Source organism: Heterocephalus glaber, unplaced genomic scaffold, assembly GCF_053883595.1.
Source record: "Heterocephalus glaber isolate CG9 unplaced genomic scaffold, H.glaber_assembly_v1.0 deba00001666, whole genome shotgun sequence".
In the NCBI taxonomy this organism is placed as follows: domain Eukaryota; kingdom Metazoa; phylum Chordata; class Mammalia; order Rodentia; family Bathyergidae; genus Heterocephalus; species Heterocephalus glaber.
Window position 1 is genome coordinate 12,486,483 of NW_028258406.1, and position 21,889 is coordinate 12,508,371.

The window sequence follows — 21,889 nt, forward strand, 5'->3', positions numbered from 1 at the left end:
TACATAAGACTTCCATATGAGTTTATGGAGAAAACTATAAATATTGAGTGCATCAATATTTTGAAGAAGTGCATAGACATATTCTGCTAAGGATTGAAAGACTTGGTATTTTACAGATGTCATTATTCCCTGAGAGTAACCCAGACATTCATTGAAAATTTCAACAGAGATTTTCACAGAAAGAGTTTCAGCAAAGTCTATGTGACTGTGAATAGGAGAACAGGTAGGAGATCTGATGTAAAATTTACTATATTAAGTGCTATTTAGTATGATAAGATTTATTATATAGTAAATATATATATATATATATCAGAGAGAACATAGAACCTTGGAGAGAAATTCTTCTGAGAGCCAGGGAGATAGGAACAGAATCCACCTCTGTCTGGTCACTATAAGAGAATATTCTCCAATGACAGAATAACTAGGCTTGGTAATTTGTGCACACACTTGATGAGAATGGAGGCAATGAATATCCACCATTCTCTGATGCACATTGGACTCCACAGTTTATGAGGCCATTGCTGGGTGTAGCTTTTACCCTGGTAACATTTTCACAGGTTTCACTCTCCAAATTGTAGTGAATATCAATGTACTTCGAGGGTAGGGGTGGACAACAAATGGCTAGCTGTAATGAAAAATCTGAATTGTAAGTATTTTTGTTATTGTGGTAAAAGGACATGTCATAAACATTTCAGTCTTAAGATTCTTAAGTGCCCAGTTTGGTAGTGTTTAGCATATTCACGTTGTGAAACACTCCAGAAAACTACCTTCTTGCAGAAATGAAACCACCCATTGAGCAGCAGCTCTCCTTTCCCTCTCCTTCAGCTCCCTGGTAGCCATCATTCTATTCCTTATATTTGTAATTTGAGTACTCTGATACCTCATTGTGGTGGAATCATAAAATATTTATATATTTATAACTGATATATTTCACTTTACAAAATGTCCTTAGGAGCTATGCAGGTTGTAGCATGTAACAAGACTTTCTTCATTTTTAGGGATGCATAGTATTCCACTGGGTGCATATACCACATTCTGTTTATCCATTCATCCATCAGTGAATGTTGGGATTGCTTCTACTTCTTGGCTATTGTGAATAGTGCTGCTGTAAACATGAATGGGAAAATATCTCTGAAGATACACTATTTTCAATTTTCTTGAGCATATATACCCAGAAGGGGGATTGCTGGGTTATATGGTAGTTCCATTTAAAAATTTTTAACACTATTCTTAATATTTTGTTCCTAAATTCTAGGAGTTCTTTATTTATCCAGGATATCAATTCCTAATCAGATATATGTTTACACATAATTTTTCCCATCCCATGAATTGCCTTTTCACATTGCTGATTATGCCTTCTTCTTCTTCTTCTTTTTTTTTTTTTTGATACTGGGGATTGAACTCGGGACCTTGCACTTTTGAGGCAGGCGCTGGAACCACTGAGCTAAATCCCCAGCTGATTATGTCTTCTGATGAACAGTTTTTAAGTTTAATGTAGTACCGTTTACCTAGTTTTGCTTTGGGTGCTTGTGTATTTAGTATCATATCAAATAAATCATTGCCAAATCCAATATCATGAACCATTGTCCTTCTTTCCTTCATGTTTAACATTTTGAGTTTTATGCTTAGTCCTTTAATCTGTTTTGTAAACTTTTGTGTATGGTTTATGATAATGTTCCAATTTCATTATTTTGCATAAGATATTCAATTTCCCCAACATTGTTTGTTGATGAAACAGTCAATTTTGTTGATTAAAAAAACAAACTCAATTTCATTTAGGTTTTCTCTTTTCCATTCTTTTGTTCATTAATCTTTGGTTTAATCTTACTATTTTTTTCCTTTTGGTAACAGATTTAGTTTGGACTTTTCTGTTTCCTTGAGTTGTAAAATTAGGCAAATTTGAGATCTTTCTTCTTTTTTAGAATCACATACATTTTATCTATAAACTGTGCTGAATCACAGAAGTTATTTTCTGGTCTCAGATATTTCATTTCTATTATGATTGGTTCACATTGGTTATTGAAGAGTGTTGTTTAATTTCCACATATTTTTGAATTTTCTAGTATTCTTTCAGCTGCTCATTTCTAATTTTATTCCTTTGTGATCTGAAATATACTTTATATAATTTTGATCATTTTAAACTTGTGGAGACTTGTGTTTTAGCTCTATGTAATTTAAAATTTATTATTAATTTATTAATTTTAAATTGCATTTAAGTCTTTTGTATGAAAATTTAAGTTATATATAGCTGAATGGTAATTCATTGAAACAGTCATTTTTGTTACATTTTAAAATGAGAAATCTGGGAAACATTACATAACCATGAATCACAAATACAAATCTCAACTTAAGTCATCTATTTTATAACATTTTATTCAATGAAAATCATGTAAGAGACCTATGTGCAAAGCCTTAAAAATTTGTGTTGGTCAGACAGACCTTGGTGGTCACTTAATGTGGTCCTTTATGTTATAGATGAAGAAACAAGGAGTCATGCCTGTCTCAAAGGAGTGATTTCACAAGGCAGTAAGAAATGACCACAGGTTATAGCTTGTGTTACTACACACTGATGATGCCTTTGAGGCTATCCACTGATGTCCTCACCCACGGCACAATCTTTCTGAAGGTATCGTTGGTTGTTTATAATGTTGGCATAGTCTAGAATTCAGAACTTTAAATAAAAGTTCTATTTTTTAGACTTCACAAAAAAATTGATCAGAGAGTACAAAAGTATGTCTTCTGTCTTCTGTGCAGATAGTCTTCCCACTGTGATATACAAATACAGCATCCAAGCGGCAAATTATTTTACAATCAGTTAACCCACAATGACAAATCATTATCGTCCAAAGTCCATAGTTTACATTAGAATTCACTCTTGGCATTGCACATTCAATTTATTATTGTAATAAAATACATAACATAAAATTTACTACTTGTCAGTTTTTAACCATGTAGCCCATTAGTACTATGTTTACCTTGTAAAATAGATATCCAGGACTTTTTCATGTTGCACAGCACCTTTTTCCTTTACCCCAATCCCTGATAGCTAATTGATACTTTTTGTTCACCTGAGTTTATAGGGTTTCACTAATCTAGGTACCTCATATAAGCAAAATCATGCATTGTCTTTCTTTTTGACTGCCTCATTTCATTTAATACATATAATGTTCTCCACATAAATCCACCTTGCAGTAGGTGACAGGATTTAGTTTGCTTTTAAGGTTTCATACTATTCCAGTGTATGTTATAGTCCATTTTGTTTATCCACTCATCAAGGAGAAATCTTTGGGCTGCTATGAATAATGCTAGTGTGCACATGGGTGTGCAAATATCCCTAAGAGTTGCTGCTTTCTATTCTTTTGGATATTTATACCCAGAATTGGAATTGTTGGATCATATCACAGTTCTAGATGCAATTCTACAGCACTTCCCTGGCCAGTGCTTGTTATTTAATTGGAACAGTGGCTGTCCTCATGGGTGTGAGCTGTGCAGTGAAAACTTTTCAGTCTCCATCACAGACTTCTTTCTCATGATCGAACTTCAACAGAATTTTGGTTATTCATTGTGTTAGGGTTAATTATTTTGGGTTGGAACAAAAATTCTGTTAGGGGTCGGGATTTAGCTCAGTGGCACTGTGCTTGCTTGGCAAGCGCAAGGTCCTGAGTTCAATTCCTAGTACCGAAAAAAAAATCTGTAGACAAAATATTGGGAAAACTTAACATGATACCTAAACAAAAGGAAGAGGTTTACAAGACACTGTGTGTCCATAAATTATTCCTGAAAACCCAAAATGAAACTGGGTTTGTTTGAAAATGAATATATAATATAAAATTCAAGAATTCCTTCTGTTCTAGTTCAGATCACTATTAGAATGGATGATAAAATTTAAATACATTTTCAGAATGGAAATTTCTAACACATTCCTATTTCAAGCAATAAAATAAAATGATACTTCTTGATTCATAGAATTGTATCTATATTATATGTAATTTAGCTTGAAAGGAATTATAAAAGCTACAAAATAAAATCAAGTCAGACGATTTTAAACAAAGAATAGTATTAATTAAGGCTTATTGAGGGCCTATTGAATGCCAGGCATATAGAGCTTATATACATTTAATTATCAAACAATCTCTATGAAATAGGTATGACTATGTTCCCTATTTTACAGAAGTGTCTCAGAGATGTTAAGAAAGTAATCCAGGATTAATTAGCTGTGAAGAGATGGGACCAGTATTTCAATCCAGAGAGTCTAACCCCTGAGCCATCTCTCCTAACTACAGTGTGATCTTACTGTATGAGGAGCTATTGAAGAAGTGTGTTCCTCCATTACAAGCAAAAACTGAAGGCTAACTGAAAAAACTAATTGTTTTTATGTAGATGAAGAGTTAGCATTTTCTTTTCTTAGAAGACACAAATTATTTTGAGGTGGGAAAAATATTTGTACACAAAGCCTCTTCTAAATTGTTTCTGGAGAAGTGTTTTGCATTCAGATAGTTTAAGATTTGGGATTTCCTATTATTTTCCCCTCTAGTCCCGCTACAGAGACGTCAGATGTTCTTTCAACTACCCGTACAACATGTGGACACTGCATATTGATATACCAGCACACCCACATACCTCAGAGGAAATAACAAGATATTTTCCAGGGAGGCCTGGAATAGTTTCCAAACACCTACTTTCTTGAGCAGAACTCAGTGGTTTATCATTATTATTGATTTTGCAGGACAGTGGAGTGCAGTACAATGGTTCTGAAGCCAGTCTGCCTGGGTTTGAATCCAGATCTTCTACTGCTTGGCTGTATTACCTTGGGAAAAACATATAACCTATATATGCCTCAGTGTTCTCATGTGTAAAATGGGGATAAATAATAGCCATGATCAGTTGGTCCTCTGTATTGGTGGGTTTTGCCTCTGTAGATTCAACCAACCACAGATCAAATATATTCAGAAAAAAATTATACTTAAAATGTACATTTTTTTCTGGTCATTGTTTCCTAAACAATACACTGTAACAAATGTTTACATAGTATTTACATTGAATTAGGTATTAAAAAGTAATCTGGAGATGATTTAAAATATTTGAGAAAATGCGTATAGGTTTACACAAATATACTATGGCATTTTATGTAGGATTATGGAACTAATTCCTGCTGGATACCAAGAGATGACTGTACTTCACGGGGTAGTGGGGAGGACTGAATGAGTCAGTGTGTGTCAAGCCTTGGCACACTGAAACAGAACACTGGTTCAATGTAACTGATGACTCAAAGGGCAGAATGGAGAGCCATGGAGAATTATTTCCAGGCATTGAGACCTAACAGAGTCTGCCTGGTTGGATTTTGGTACTGCTTTGGACTTGGGATTGCTTTCTACTTTTACTTTTTCCTTCTTAAAAATGAGTACCTGTGTGACTATTGTTAGATGCTTGTCCTCTCTTTGTATGTTGGAAGCAGGTAACTTGTTTCTTTGGTCTTCTTAGTTCCAGATGAAGAGAACTGTGCCCAGGAGTTGTGCTTAGTGGAGTACAACAGAGCCTCAACTGTGGCTGACTTAGATGCCAATGAGAAGTTTGGACTTCTGGACAGATTAGATTTAGGTGGGTTTTTGAAGCTGTAATGGAATAAAACTTTTGGAAATCTTGGGGTGGGCTGAGTGTATTTTGTATGTGGGTTGGATGAATCATGGGGGCCACAGGGTAGACTGAGGTAGGCAGAATGTTGGTTTCCCATGATCTCTGCTCCTGGTGTAGGTACAGTTGTAATGGATATGTGTAACAAAGATACTTTGCAAATGTAATTAAGGTTGCTAATCAGTTGGCCCTAAAGAAGGGAAATAATTCTGAAATACCCAGGTAGACCATATATACTCATTTAAGCCTTTGATACTATAAGAGGAAAACAGAAGTCAAAAAGATTTCAAGTATGAAAAGGATTCACTCAACATTTACTGGATTGAAGATGGGAGGGACCATGCAGTAGCCATGAGAAAGAAATAAATTAGGCCAACACCAGGAATTAATGAAGTTTCTTCTCCCCTAGAGCTTCAAATAGGAGAATAGGCCAGCCAACCCTGATTTTGGCCCTGGGAGATTCTCAGCAGAGTACACACCAAGCCCATTGGTCATCTGACCTATAGAACTGTGAAATAATAAATGAATACTCTTTCAAGGTGGTAGGGTTTTGGTAATTTATTATGACAGCAATAGAAAACCAAAACATCAGATACTAATTATTGATACTGACAACATTAGAACTTTTTTTTTTGCAAATTAAATATTTGGATACCTATAGAGCTCCTTTGGCCCAATCTGAGGGGAGAGAGTGATTCCACTGGATGTCTCTCCCAGGCATCCCATAGAAAGCACCTGTATAGATTCAAGTGCAAGAGTCCCACCAACCAGCCTTGCTATCTATTTCAACACTTGCCACAATGCATCATGTTCTTGGTCTTACTTCCACACCATTCCCACTAGACTGTACTCTTAGGAGCAAGATAGTGTTTGGATAAAATAGGCATTTGATACATATTTTTGAATGAATGCTAAATGAGTTTGACAACTATAATTGTCTCTAGAGGAGACAATGAGTAGAGGAAGAGCAAGGGACCAGACGCAGACAGGGGACAAGACAGGAGAAAGAAATAATTTGCCAGGGCAAAGGAATATAAAGTTTAATACTTGCATATTTATTGTTGTCTTAGAAATATTCCCTTCATATATTTCTCTGCCTGTACCACCAGCAGTATCAGTTTCGGGAAGCAGACTGGCCATTGCATAAGTGGTTTGTGAAATATCACATCACAGCTCACATTCCCAACAAGTTGAATAAATATGTTTGTGTGTAGTTTACCCCCTAAGGATGCTTCTCCTGGCTTCCTCACAGCTGGAATCAGAATTGGTATTTAGTAATCGTGTGGCAATGGAAGATGTTCTTCCTCTGGGATGGATTGCTCCATGGCTAATGCTCCCCCAGAAGAAGAGGAACTAGGATACATCCTAATAGACTGTGGTCACTTCAGTGTGAATTCTGGGAGTCTAGGGTGGCCTTTGAGGCTCCAGTAGAACATCAATAACTGGTTGAACCCCAAAGGCAAGCCAGAAGCAAGGGTGAGAAGATATTTTTTAGAAGGGCAAGATACACAGAGCATAAGGCAACTGGGTGGAAACACACACCCACCCACACAGAGCTAATTTCCATGAAGTATGATTCTGACTTAAAACACAATTAAGTAAATACCAGTCCATTCTCTACTCCCACAGCAGTTCTTGCTATTTTCGTTACTGTAATTGAGAGTAAAAATAATCTCCGTTGTGCCTGAAAAACAGCCACCAGTTATTCTATTTTAAATGATGTAGAAAAATATGAGATGAATGTGAAAGTCTGCCTTCTAGGAACAGCAACTGGCTGTCTGTCTCCAGTTTCACTGGTTGTGCCACCCAGTTTGTGACTTCCTGGTGAAGTTAATCACCACGTGGTTTAAGGTTTTTGGTGCCCCTGGTCATAGGGTGGAGATCAGCAGTACTCTATTATCAGCAATGGAGTTTTTGACTTCCTTGCAAATTGAGAATTTGGGTCAGCCATTTTGCTGTTCAAGAGCTCAACTTTTTGCTCTAAAAAGGACAAGAACAAGCAAAATGGGAGATAAAAGAAGAGGAGGAACTGGAAAGCAGTTGCTTTTTAATCTGGCTTCAGGACTTTGCTGATTTGATCCTTTGATGATTTGGCCCACTTTCTATGCACTCTAAGTTTTACTGGTGGGTTTGGCAAGACATGTGTCATATATCCAGATCCAGGGTTTGTAAAGTTAGTACCTTAAACAACATGGGGAGCCCTCTACAAGAAAAAAAAATATGTAAATGTATCTTCTTTGAGAAATTTTACAAAATATATGACCCTACAGTACTGAACTATGGGGAGAATAGATTTTAAGGAATGACAACAGTAAATCTGGAGCCAGCTAGATGAGCTTGTCCTCTCCTCCCAGGGTACAGGAAGGTCCTGTAGAGGTGAGTGGACTGAGTCTTTATGACTTTCAAGGAAATCTACCTGTGGATCTGTAGAAGACGGGATTTATGTTCTTCACTTGGTGGAAATGGAAGCAGCAGGAACTACTGGATATGTTACTAAAAATAGACCTAATGCAAATCCTACCATTTTACAGGTGAACCTGTAAAGAAATTGTGGTTCAGAGAGGATAAGTAACACCCACTGTCACATTAGGATCCTCTGCTTTTAACATCAGTTTTTCAAATTGGGGTATTTGTGTCAAGTTGGCTTGACAACCCAGAGAAAACAACAGGGGTAAATACATTACAGTTTATTTTCCCTTAGAGAAATATGGAAAGACAGCAAGGAGGATCTCACCAGGTGACTCCATAACACTACAACATCTCTGATAGGGAGAATGGGAGATTTTATACCACCTGATTCCCCCTCTCTTTCCTAGAGGCTTTCAGGGTATAACTGCTTGTCTACTTTATTAAAGTCAAGTACAGAGGAAGATTTATCTGCAAATGAACATTGGCTTATTGTTCCCTTTAAAGTAGATTTTTATTCCAAGTTGTTGCCACTGATGAAGCTTTTTAGAAATTCCTTTTGGACTAACATTTTACCAGTTTGAGTCAGTTTCTGTCTTTCCCTTCCCTCTTTTTCCTATCCCTATTTCTAAAGTAAAGACGTATGTATTATCAGGTTTTTTTGGCATATTTGGTGTTGAGTGATTTGGGAGTATATCTCAAAATTAAGCCTGTGATTAAAAATTAATGAGTTTGGTATCATGAAAATATTAAAGATAATTTGATATGGATTCTGAAGAGGACTACTGTTTTCAGCTAAAACCTATGGAGAAAGTGAAACAGTTCATCATCATTTCAGACAAAAGTGGGTAGTATTTATATCTTCTTACATTAAAAGAACCTATATGAGGTAGAAGCACATGGTGTATCATGTACCAAGCACTATGCTAAATGGATTCACGTACATTCATGCATTTGTTCCTCCAAACTTAGAGAAACTGAGGCCCTGAGGAGTTTAAAAACTCTAAGAGACAGCTAAGATTTGAAGCCAATCTACTGGCTCACAAATCAGTTCTCTCCCCTAGCTACTACCCTCACCCTTGCAGTCGTCCATGTGAACGTCTGTAGTGAATTCAAGGAGGATCATGCAGGTCTAGCGTGGTCCCATCCATGGTAATAGTGTGGGGTCACTGAAGTGAGGTCAGGAGCTCAGAGAAATACAGGGCAAGGTCACCAGGGAACTTTCAGGGAGAGTCCAGGAGCTGGCAGGTGCCCAGGCACTGTTCCAGAGAAGGAGGTGAAGCTCTTGCTTCCTTTTGCCTGCTATAGACTGCTTTGAAGTTTGTTTACTTCGCTTATCTGTTTCTCTCTGTCTTCCCTCAACTTCCTCTCAAATGTCATTCTTTCTACAATTTTCCATATCCCTCCCATCCCTATCTCTTTCTCCAGAATAATTGTGTATTAAACCTCTAGACATTGTTTTGCATTTCATTTCCACACTGACTCTACCTGAATTTCTGTCCTCCATGGTCCTACCATTCTTTACTTCATCAGAATAAGAAACATAAGCCATTGCCATGATTGGAGCCTTTCCTCAAAAACCGAGTCCTTTCTCATCATATGTTGAAGTGCAGTGATGTTGAAATTTAGAAAAAGACATTTTCAGTGTAGTATTATTCACAGAGATTAGGCTCTAGAGTTTTATTTTGAGGACTGGTTCTTATCCTTTCTGCACATATTTTTATTGATTCTTTTTTTTTTGGTACCAGAGATCAAACTCGGGACCTTGTGCTTGTGAGGCAGGCGGTGGAACCACTGAGCTAAATCCCCGGCTATGCACATATTTTTTATATTGACCCACATTATTTAATTTTGGAATGATCTATATACTTAAATAAATGTTTTTGGGAAGATAACATTGCTTCATTGTCTGCCAAGGGTCAGCAGGCAGGGAACATATGGGATTTATACTCAGGTAGTCCCGAGTTAGAAGAAACAGGTGACTTTTTGATTGACTCTGTCACATAGAAAAAATTACTTAACTTCTCTGAGTATTAGTTTCTTCTTCTGAAGAATGGGATGACAATAACTATTTTGCAAAACTCTGTAAAGAGCATTGTTTTTGGAGGTAGGTGAGAGTTTGATTTCTATCATTAATTAGGTGATTGAGTTGCTAGGCAAGTTGATTTTATTTTCTAGCTAGTAAAATGGGAGGTAATAATACTTATTTATAGGATTGTTATGAAGATTCAAAGGAGTAATATATTTAAAATTCAGTCCAGGATGTGGCACAAAAAGAGAACTTAAGAAATAGTAGCTATTTTTAGGATTGATTCAATAATGAATGTGAAGTTCCCAACAACATGGCCAGCCCATAATTGAGTTTTGATAAATGTTAATTCCCTTTCTTCCCTTCCAAGGAGAAACAGCAAAATAAATTCTATACTTATTGATTCTCTCCCTTCAGCCTAATGTGTATACGATTGATATGCTCTTATTTCTCCTCACTTTGCATCTGATGACAGGTCTTACTAGGATGACTATAACATGAGGTCAGATCCTATGTTCAAGAAGAATAAAAAACTGTTTACATTTTACAGTTTCTGAATTACCAAAAGCTATGTGCTCCTCAAATGCTTATTCTTTAACAGTCCTCTTAGTGTTTGAAGACTGTTCCCTTAAGGGCTTTCCTTGGGGTTACATTGTCTCCAGAGGTTTTTTTGTTAAAGCTTAGCTGTGTTACTTGAGTAGGATGACACATTCCTTGTCACTTATACATTAGCATGTATTAGGCCAGGGAAAGCCCTACAGGACTGGAATATGAGGAAGATGGATTTTATGGAACAAGAGCAATAAACCTGGAGCCAATGAGAGTTTAAGCAGCCCACGGGCACCCAAGCATACCCAGGATGGACTTTGGTTCCTCTTTCACTTTGCTCTGGGTATCCCTTGTAGGAAAGAAGGGAGCTAGAGCAGGCCAGCCTGCCTCTCCTAGGTTCCTCTAATGACTGTGTGGGATCAACACCAATGAACAACTCTCCTTTAAAGGAAAATAAGAAGGTAGTTTATTTTGAGCCAATTATGAGTGACCTAGTCCTGGTCAGACAGATTCAAGTTGTTTTCAAAGAGTGTTCCAAAGAAAAAGAAATTCTAATGACCTTTGTAGGCAGAAAACAAAGGTAATCATAAACCGGTATATTCAGTCAATTCATTTGGTGGGGCATTACATAGATGGGGTAAGGTAAAGCAGGGAAAATCTGACTACTCAGCTGAGGTAGTAGCTTAATTGAATTCTTAGTGAGAAGATTGGTTAAGTCAGGAGTCTGTTCTTTTACCAGATTGTCATGAAAATGTTAGGTCAGATTACAAAACATTGGAAGTAATGGCTTATTTTCTAAAGGGTAGAAAGTGGTCCTTATTACATAAACCTCCTAGTCCTTTGTCATAAATATCCACCTGCCTCCACTTTATCTTCTTTTGGTAGGAAGAAAAGGTTGTCCATGTAGTACTTGCTTGAAAAATTCTATGATAATATTTTTAGGAACGTTTAATGTCACAGGGGGCAGTAGGTTCCCCCATTGTGGACATCTAAGGAGGGAACAGATTAGATGGGTCTGATAGTCTTTGTCATGTGGACTAATAAGATGCAAATTGGAGGACTGCAAAGCTTAGGTGGTTATTTGTATGAAACGGATCACACAGAGACCTGAGCATGATTAGAAACAGAAGGGGAAGTAGACAGGGCCAAGCATCGAAGTAACTAATAATGTAGAGAGAGAAGAGTCTATATGAGATGATCCAAAACACAAAGATGGTGATGTAACTCCAGTGTAACACTTAGGAGTGGGTGTAGAACTGACAAGGCTGAGGATAGGTGGGTCACAAATAAATATGAAATGCAACTACAAACAAAATTTTTTTAATCCTTCAGAAACATAGAGTTGAGAAATAGGTCAAACCATGCAGACAGAGCTCTTTTTGTATGAAGAATAAGAGCTGGTGTCTAAATACCATAGTAACAAAACCACACTACATTAATAAGCGAGGTTCACTTATTTTAACACTTCTTTCTGAAGGCTTTTTAGTCACCAGATTTTTTTGATATTTCCAAAATTGTTATGTAAATAAAAATGTTGCAAACATTTTATTATTACAGTTTATAAATGGGGTAATGAAGGCCCAACTGGATTATGATTTGTACAACATATCCCTTGTGCTTCTGTCTGCCTGAAATCTAGTTTACTGATCAGATGTGCAAATGCACATATACAGGTCATTACTATGATTAGCATTCCACAGGATGTGGTGGGAAGGGAGAAGAAGTTTACTTTCTAATTATAATTATAGCTGTTAGGGAGGGATATTGTAAGAAGAGATATATAGAGAGAGTAAATAACTCTATAAAATGGAGGGATTGAAGGTCTTTCAGGAACTATACAGATTAGAAATTGATCCTTTCTTGCCAAAAGCTAGGGGAGGCTTTAAAATATATTTTTCTACCACATGGCATTTTACAGCAGTCATCCTGCAGACTCATGTAAACAAATGTTTGTGACATTTGTATAAATCATAGTAACCAATAACACTTATTGAGGCAGGTGGTGGAACCATTGAGCTAAATTCCCAGCCCTGATAACACTTATTGAGTAATTACTATGTGTCACACTCAGTATGCTACATAGTTATCTCATTATATAGCAGAGATCTTTAAAGTTGCATATTACAAATGTGATTAGAACCAAGGAAATAGCATGGTTAGAACCAAAGAAGAAGCAAATAAAAACAGACCTAGATAGAATTAAGGGAAAAAAATGTGTGGTTTAAAAATAAAAGGAACTTTTTGATAATTGCAGATAGACCTCGGGATTATCTGTGATTTGTAGATAAATCCTGACACAATCTAATGACATTTAGTGTGTTTTATAACCCCAAGTGGAGTGTTAACAGGGACCATTAGGTTACGTCCTAAATAAATCAACAAAGAACCAGAGCCAAGACAAAGAACTTGCTGTTGGCCATACCTTTTAGTAGGGAGGAATTGCTAGTCAAGATTAAGAGTTTGTAGTAAAAGAGAGTACTGGTTGTGCATTATTTAATATAAATTATTCAGTTCTATCTGTATTTACTTCATAATATAAGTCTTTGTTCTTTAATAGTTTTTACAAAATCCCAACCTGAACTTCTTTGAGTATTGCTAACTACTAGATGCAAGGATTTCAATTTTGACTTTTTTTTTGTAGTTCATGTTGTTTGACTTGGAGAGATGTTTATATTATTGTGAGTGACTTCAATGGATATAATACACCATGTATGATATGATCCCATTTTGTAAAACAAAACAAAAAACAGGGGAAAAAAGCTTTAAATAACATTATTAGTATTAGAAGTTAGGAAGAAACTAAATGCAGTATCTAACTATGAGGCAGTAGTTAAATAAATTCAGGCATATGCATAGACAGCAATTAAAATGTGCCTGGAGAAAATTTCGTGATTCTGACAATGTTTATAATTTATTGTTAAGAGCAATAAAAAATAATCCAAAATAGTAAATCTATTTTTGATAAAGGGACATTTATGCATAGACAAAACATTTAGAAATATAGTTATCAATATATTAACATACTTACTCTGAGAAGTGAGGTTACAGTTGAATTTTTAAAATAAAATTTGATTAGCTTTTATTTTTAAAAACAGATTTAAATTCACAGAATTGAGAAGACAGTACAGAGAGTTCCCTTATATCTCACACTCAGTTTCCACCATTATTACCATCTTACATTGGTTTGGTGTATTTGTTACAAGTAATGTTCCATTATTAATATATCAAAGTTCATACTTGTTTTATCTAATATTAATTTTTTGTTCCAGAATCCCATTCAGGAGACCACTTCAATTTAGTCATTGTCTCTCCTTAGGCTACTCTTGACTGTGACAGTTTCTCGGATATTTCTTGTTTGGTTGACCTGTACCAACCTTGAGAAGTGCTAGTCAGGTATGTTGTAAGATGCCCCAGTATTGGGATTTGTCTGATGTTTTTCTCATGATAAGATTGAGCTTACAGATCTGGAGGGTAAAGTTGAATTTTATATTCTTTTATCGGTATCTTTCAAATTTCCTAAAATGAGCATATACAGTTTCACTTTTTACTAAAATAGTTATAGGCATAATCGAAGATACTTGTAGATATAAATGTATAGATATATGCTCCACCATTACTATGCATCAGGTACAAAGATTATTACATGGATTGGCACTAGGTAAACTTGTGGTTGGCAGATTTTCTCCTCAGTAGGCTTCAACCTTTCTTTGTAGACCTTCTTAGCCTTCTCCTTTCCCTCAATTTCAGTGTCCCAGATACTTAGTAAAGGTTCTTCATGGAGGCACTTGGATTTTAATATGATTCTTTTGACACTAGAATCTGTTGTGTTTGTCTTCAAAACCTTGTTTTTTTCTTCTTTTCATAATTGCAGCCTGATTTTCCTGTAGTGATACCCTTCTTCCATGCTCCCCTAAAACTTTGGACTTGGCTATCTGATCAGACCTAGAGTCAGATAACTCCATTTTTTCCCACAGTGATTGGTATATTGTGGGTCAGGAATAAGCATATGACTGAAGTAAGCCAATGAGAACTTGTCCTGAGATTTTTGCTGAAACTCTTAAGAAAGATGAGCTTTCTTTCTGTTATAGGTGTAATGCTGATAGAATGTAAGCCTTGAGTTGCTAAAGATAATCTGGATTACCACAGAGAAACAATCTGAGAAGAAAGCTAACAGAAAGGAGAGCAGATTTGGGAAGTGAAGTGGAACAGATTCCTGAGGATAATGTGTGAACATCCTAATTTGGACAAGCCAGATTTACTCCTTGACTTTTTAGTTAAATAAGCCAATAAAGCTTTGTTGTTTGTTGTTTCTTTTTTTTCTCTAAAGCCCATTCAGGTTGTATACTTGTTACTGTAATTGGAAGACTCAACTAAAAGATTTTCCTTAGGATTTTATTCCTCCAAATAGATTAACTATCGTTCCACACATATCTGACATTAGCATCTTCTTAATTCTCAGTTATTTTACCTTAAGACTCTTCTATCTAGATTCTTACATAAAAAAGAATAATGGGCTAAAACTTCAGTCAAACTGATTATTTAGCTTCATTTAGACTATACAATTTATCTACACTGGGGATGTAATCAAATTCAGAATACATTAAAATATTAAACATATTGAAAATAATCTGTGATTAGAATAGCTACAAAATTGTGACTTTAAAAATTTCTGCTCCATTTTAAGCAAGACTGTTAACCAGTGGGGCCACCTCTCTCTCTTGCCCCAGCAGTTTCTTAACCATCAGGAAATACTAGTCGGTTCCCATGGCAGCAGCACGAACTCAACTTTTCCTGATTTGAAAGTGTAATTTGTCAAATGAGCAATCAGCCTCTTTTTTTATCACATCCCAATCACCAAGTCACTGTGAAATTTAGCAGAGTAACATTGTAGTCTTCGCACTGAAAGAAATGTGAAGGTGATAAAATAGCTCCTGACAGTTCATACAGGTAGAAGTTGAGTGTTTGAACATCTCATAGCCACTGAAAAGTGTATCTCAACCCTCACTCTGTTATTTACTTCCTGTCTGATTATGGAGAGATTATTAAATCTCTGTGACCCAGTTGCATCATCTAAGAAACGAGAATAATAATAGAATAACATAACATGACATACAATAAAATGCAGTGTACAAAATAATAGGGCTGGGGTGAAGTTAAATGGTCTGATCCATAAAACACTAAACACAGTGACTGACAAAGAGGAAACACTTAGTCAATGTCAGGTGGCTATTTAGATACCCAGTTGTGATGACATCCCGAATTCACTGAATTCTTAAAATGGATACTTTCTATAAAGACTGTGTATCATAGACATCTCAAAGTAGGAAAAATTAAGGATCAAGTTGATTGAACTTTTGAGAATGATAGGTATGTGGAGAAATATAATGAAGACCTAATTTGAGCAAATTATTTGCTTTCTTTTTTTGTTCCATAATTGTTTTTAGAACTGTTAATAAAGAATGAAACCATGGGTAGCCCTCAGAAGTACAATATTGCTATCAACTTTTTTTGGTACCGGGGATCAAATGCAGGACCTTGAGCTTACAAGGCAGGGGCAGCACCACTGAGCTAAATCCCAGGCCTTGCTATCAACTTTTGACTGCTGCCATCATCCTTGTCAAAAAGGGCCATTGAATATTGTTACTTATTGCGTGATGCACAGCCATTAATTTTTCTATTGTACTGAAATTAAAATTTAAAATAGATATTATCAAAGCTATATTTCAGGAAAATGATTTGCAAATTAATATTATCACATGTGACTTTTCTAAACATACATCATTGAAATTCTAATCAGTACTGGAACTATAGGATTTCTTATAGTTCATTCTGAAAGAACAAGAACAGTGTTTAAGATGGTGCTAGTCCATTTTTCAAACACCGTGTACATAGTTGCATGAACAAAGATCTTAAGAATTCATATGTTTAAGTCATAATGGACTCAAAGAATTTTTTCTTTCTTGGTGATGAGGTGCTAGCACAAAGGGAGCTTGATAGGGCTCTAAACCTTGAAGTCATTGCTTCTGATAAACTTCTTTCTGTTAAGCATCTATTTCTGAGTAATGATAGGATAAATGTGAGTTAGGATCATTAGTAGCAATAGAGAGCTGAATTAAAACTAATTTAAAATTGTGACAGTAGCTGATTAATGAACTATAGAACTGTCTGCATAGTTGAGTAACTGTAGGATTTCTTTTTTTAAGACAGAAGACCATGGCAGGGAGGAGATTTTTTTTTTTTTTTACCAAGAGTGTTTCTTGTACAGCTGGGTAGAATTTAGGATCATTCATTTATATTCAGCATTTCCAAAGATTAACAATGTGAATCATGCAACTGAAACTGGCATCACATGGCCTCAGAATGTACCACATCAAACATGCAGCTGGCGTCAGGGAAAAAGTTTGATGTCACTGTATGTTTGGCTATATGTTTTCTTAACCCAACAGCTAGCTTCTTGTGAAACTTAGTACAGCTGAGTGGAATGTCTCCATAGGCTAGGCGTAGATTTGCATAATACATTTCTACCATCTTGTTATGCTAATGAACCAAACAATTCAGCCAAATGTCCATTTGGAAAATACATTCTGAATTGTACAGATGAAAGCACAAGGGGAAAAGATTTGCCAAGTGACATAAAATAGAGATCATACTGAGGACAGTGAGCTGGAGAATGCTTAAGATATGTTACACTGACCAAAATTAAATCCCAACTTGGGTTACCCAGTTACCCAGCATAATTCTAGTATTATATGTGCGGCGAATAACTTTACTAGCTACAACCTGCTTCAGGCTTCTGATCTTGATTTGGTTTCTTATTTCAGGGGTACTGTCTACATACGGTGCTCTTCTTTGGGGGAGCATTGCAACTTTTTATCAATCCATGAGTAAAACCATGGTATTGCATTGTGATGACTAACCATTTGAATCTTCAAGAATTTATAATCTGACTTAATGTGAGTGATTAAAAATAGAAAAACTACTGAAAACACTTATTATTTAGATCAGTGTTGTCCCTAGGCTCTCTGAGGCAAGTGTTAGGCTTGCCTGACAGCCAGAGTGGCTGTAGATTCTCTTTTGCCATTTTTAGACTTCACGAAGGAGAATTTCTACATTTGCTTCCCATTGAGACCTCACTGATTTGATGGATGAAGAATTTTCCACTAAACTCATGACACTTCCTGACACAGGTGCTGTCATTCATACTCAGTATTATATAACTCTAGTGTCTGGAACAGTACCCAGTGTAGAGTGGGCATTTAAGTATTTTTATTGAATAAATAAATGAATTTAGATATTCCAATGTGAAATAAACCACTCAGGTAGCATCACTATAAACTTATTCAGTGGCTGGATAGCAAATGGGATGCTTTGGAAATAAGGTGCTTATGACTTTTGCCCTTCAAATAATTTAATTATTTCCACAGATAATATTATAGTCATAGACATTATGTGAAATAAGTGTAAGTTAGGACTTAAAAATGAAATGTGTATCAGAAAATGCTAGAAATGTCTTAGGATAGTTCATTGTAAGGAATTTGATTCTGATCTTTAAATTCCTTTTAGTAAGGTGAGCTCATTTGCTTTAGCTAACACTGGCTCTGCCTGACTCCTTCTAGTGTTTTGAAGAGGATTACCTTTAGGAGTCTTACATTCTTGAATTGTTTTAAGATCATGAAAATCAACAAAATAAGAAAGACTCCATCTCCCAAACCAGTATTTTCTGGGAAAAAATTCACAATTTATTGTTTGGTGTCTTATAAAAAAGGCAAAAAAAAAAAAAAAAAAAAAAGACTGTGACAGATATTTTCTTCACATTCCTCCCTTGTTATCCAGAAATGGCTCAAGCCTGGTGTTTGACATCTTAGCATGAGAGTGTGTGGGTGTGCTGGCTTCTGTCTCCAGCCTTTATTCACTTGCCAATGGTGATGGGGAGGTTTCTGCATTTGTTTCTATGTTGGCTGACCTTTGGGATTGGGTTCTGGAGTTTGCAGTGTTCCTCACAGGGACAGGGACAGGGGCACATCCTGGAAATGGCCTGGCAGTTCACTCTCCCAGTTCTCCCAGTTCTCTGTGGGTGAATTCAGGCAACCAACAACTCGGTGACTCTGGCAGATGTTTTTGTTTCTTAGCCTTGGGCACCTTGCCCTGCTGTCTCGAACGCAGAGGGTGATGCCTGGCACCCTGCCTAGTGCCACCAGAAATGAGTACAGCCCCAGGGAGTACTGCCAAGTTGTGTCGGGGAGCTGCTTTTTGGGAGCCAAGTGGCCACTGGGTAAATGTATTGGTCTGTGTGCTCAGAACACTGTCAGAAGGACTCTGTAGCTGATTGCTTTATGTGGCAGTAAATTCTAAGTCTACGTTCTATGTTTTAAACCCTTTTGTTTCCACATGGCATTTGCCTCCTTGTGCAACTGTGGTAACTGAGTGGGTTCATTGGATGGAAGCCATAGGTTCACAGCCCTGTCTGTAGTAAAATATTAGTAGGAAAGCATGTAGTCCCGAGTGTATTCTGGTTCAGCTCTGAAGACCAGAGTCACCTAAACAATAAATAAGAACTAAACCTCTGCCAGTCAACACAGATTGCATGGACCCCCCTTTTGGTAAGAGTGTGGCACTGTGGGAAAGTACTACACTTGTAATATGAAAGCCTGGCTTGCAGGTCTGGCCTACTATTTGCAATCTGAGTCCTTTACATGTTTTCAATTTATTGTTATTTTTTCCTATTATTATTTCAACAGGTTCCTTTTGTTTAGAAATATTTCACAAATTAAAAAGAAAATAAAGTGAATGAGTGTGCAACTTCATCAAATTAAACTCATGTTTAATTCCTCACTTTATAATACAGTGCATTTATTCATTCCACAAATATTAGTCCAATATTTTCCCTCTTCTGAGTACCCTCCTGGGTTTTGTTCCTGTTCCATTGGACAGAGACTTTGTTCAGGGATAAAAGCCAAGGCAAAGAGCTAAGTATTCCCACAGGGATAAGAACCTAGAGTCACAGGAATGTGGAGACCAGAGAAATTTATCCTGCTGGGATGTGAAGCTCTATCTAAAGGTGATGTTTTGAGCTGAGTCTAGAAAATAAATGGATTGCAACAAGCCACGGGGAGGTTTGGAACAAGAGCACTGATGAGTGCTTTCTGAGAACAGGATGAATGTTTTCAGGGCACAGCCAGTGAAAGAGCATCTGGAATTAGAAAGATGGTGGCTACTGCTGAAAGTTAAGAAGCAGGAACAGGAAGTGAATCTGCAGCCAGGCACTGTGTCTATAACACCTCACCCCAAAGAATTGTGGGGCCCAGAGATTGTAACAGCACCCTGTGGACTAGGAAGTGACCAAAAGAACTCTTCTAATGTAAAAGTAATGTAGTGTCATTATAATAAGTCTAGAAAATATGTCACATGAAAAAGAAAATAAAAACCATTTAGAATCTCTCCCACCAGAAAGAATTGCTAACATTTTAATGTACTTTTTAATACTTAACTGTGATCCAGTTAATTCTATGTGATGTTTGAGCTGAGGCCTAAAGAATGAAGATGTAGTAATGGCAAATAAGAGGGCTAGGAAGGACCTTCAGGAAGAGAGATGTACTCATGAGAGATCCCAAGAGGTGAATAAGCTGGGTCAGAGTCGTAACTGGAAGAAGGTCAAGGTGCTGGTGTTGGGGTAAGGGCAGAAGTGGGGGATGAGTTTAAGACTGGCAGTGGGCCATATTGCTCGGTCAAGTCTAGCATTTGGGCAACTGTGAGCATTGACCTGTGCTGACCAGGAAATTGACATACGTGGTGTGGTCATATTTTTTAAGAAGACCATCTAGCAGTCAGGATAATTTGCCATAAAGAGGCAGGGGTGGAAGCTGGGAGACCAGTAAGTTGTGGAGGAAGACGGTGGTGGTTGTGGAGATGAGAAGCAAGTGGCACATTTGAGGTAGATTTTGGAAACATGATTGACAAGGTTTAATGAAAGATTGACGTGGATGCTAAAGGGGTGGGAGAAATTGGGGATGAATTATAGTTGATTCATATATATTTATATATATAGTTATTGTATTTAATTAGTAGGAGTTAAACATAGTTAGAATGTTTCTGTTTTCCCCATATTATATTTTATCTTATCAGTGATTTATAATCACTTGTTACCAAGTCTAATGCTCTCCCACAGTAGGTCTTGAAAAGAATGCAGTTTTATTTCTTTCCTTAACCTGTCTTTTTTGCTTTTGTCTCTGCATTACTAATTACAGGAGTTTCCATCCATTTCTAGGTGCTGGTCAGAACATGTAGCTGTGAACCACACATGGGATGTGGCCTAATGGGGAGAATGTAAGATATGTATGTGGGGTGGCAGGGAAATTTGAATGAGCAGAGATAAAGTACCCTAAATGTGCTAAACTTGCCTGCCCTCCCACACCCCACACCCTGGATCTATCTCCAGCCTCTCTTCACCTCCCAGGTTGAACTCATACATGGTGGTCACGCTGAGTTGCTGAGGGCCTCAACACCGGTTGGAAAACCAGTCTTAGGTACATAAATACCTATAAAATATAATATGTACCTACAGTGTACATACAGTATATATTATAAAGACATAATCAAATATAATCTCTATATTATTTATATAATTATATATAATCTTTGTATGACCCACAGAATTGAGCTTTGTTCTTGCATATAGTGTGATGTGGGAGACTGCAATATTGATTATGTCCAAAGCAGGCTGTGAATCATTAACCCCACAATTGGCTTGTTTATAGAAGTGAGTCCAGCCAAAGCCTACAGGCCTAGGTCAGAGTAACTCACACTGAAATCCCACTCCCACAACTAAAACCTTCTTAACTAGAAGGACAATGTTTCAATTACAACCATATATTTTGTCTATTCTGTTCCTAATCCAGGAATGCTTTGTCTTGTCCTTTGTGAGCCTTGTTTACGTTAATTTCCATAGAAACCACACAACTGTGCATCTTCACACTTAGTACTGCCCTTGCATGTACCTTGCCTTTACCTCAATTGATGAACAATAAAAATCAGTGGCTTGGACTGGCCAGCACCCTTGTCCATTGTACTGACATTGGTTGTCTCGGTGCCCTGCTTTCTGTCTCTCTTAGTTCTGTCTTTTAGGTTTTTATCTCAGGCCGATGTCATACACTGGGCAGGAAACTGGAGCCTACTACAAAAGTTCCAGTAATATTTCAGGGGTCCTCAGTATTTTTTTACTGTTGGAAGTACTTAATACTGTTGGAAGAAACTTAATATGTGTTATCCTAGACATTA

General features: G+C 36.8%; 1 long non-coding RNA gene across 1 annotated transcript in view; it reads left to right on the forward strand.

Annotated features, from left to right (window-relative positions):
* The window catches only part of LOC110349002 (uncharacterized), a 33,105-nt gene extending 16,842 nt beyond the window's left edge, over nt 1-16,263 (forward strand). The window contains exons 4-8 of the long non-coding RNA XR_015445850.1: nt 117-223; nt 2,476-2,626; nt 5,482-5,598; nt 13,885-14,008; nt 14,704-16,263. This is a non-coding gene — a long non-coding RNA (uncharacterized LOC110349002). The remainder of the gene's footprint in view (nt 1-116; nt 224-2,475; nt 2,627-5,481; nt 5,599-13,884; nt 14,009-14,703) is intronic.
* The last annotated feature ends 5,626 nt before the right edge of the window (nt 16,264-21,889 follow it).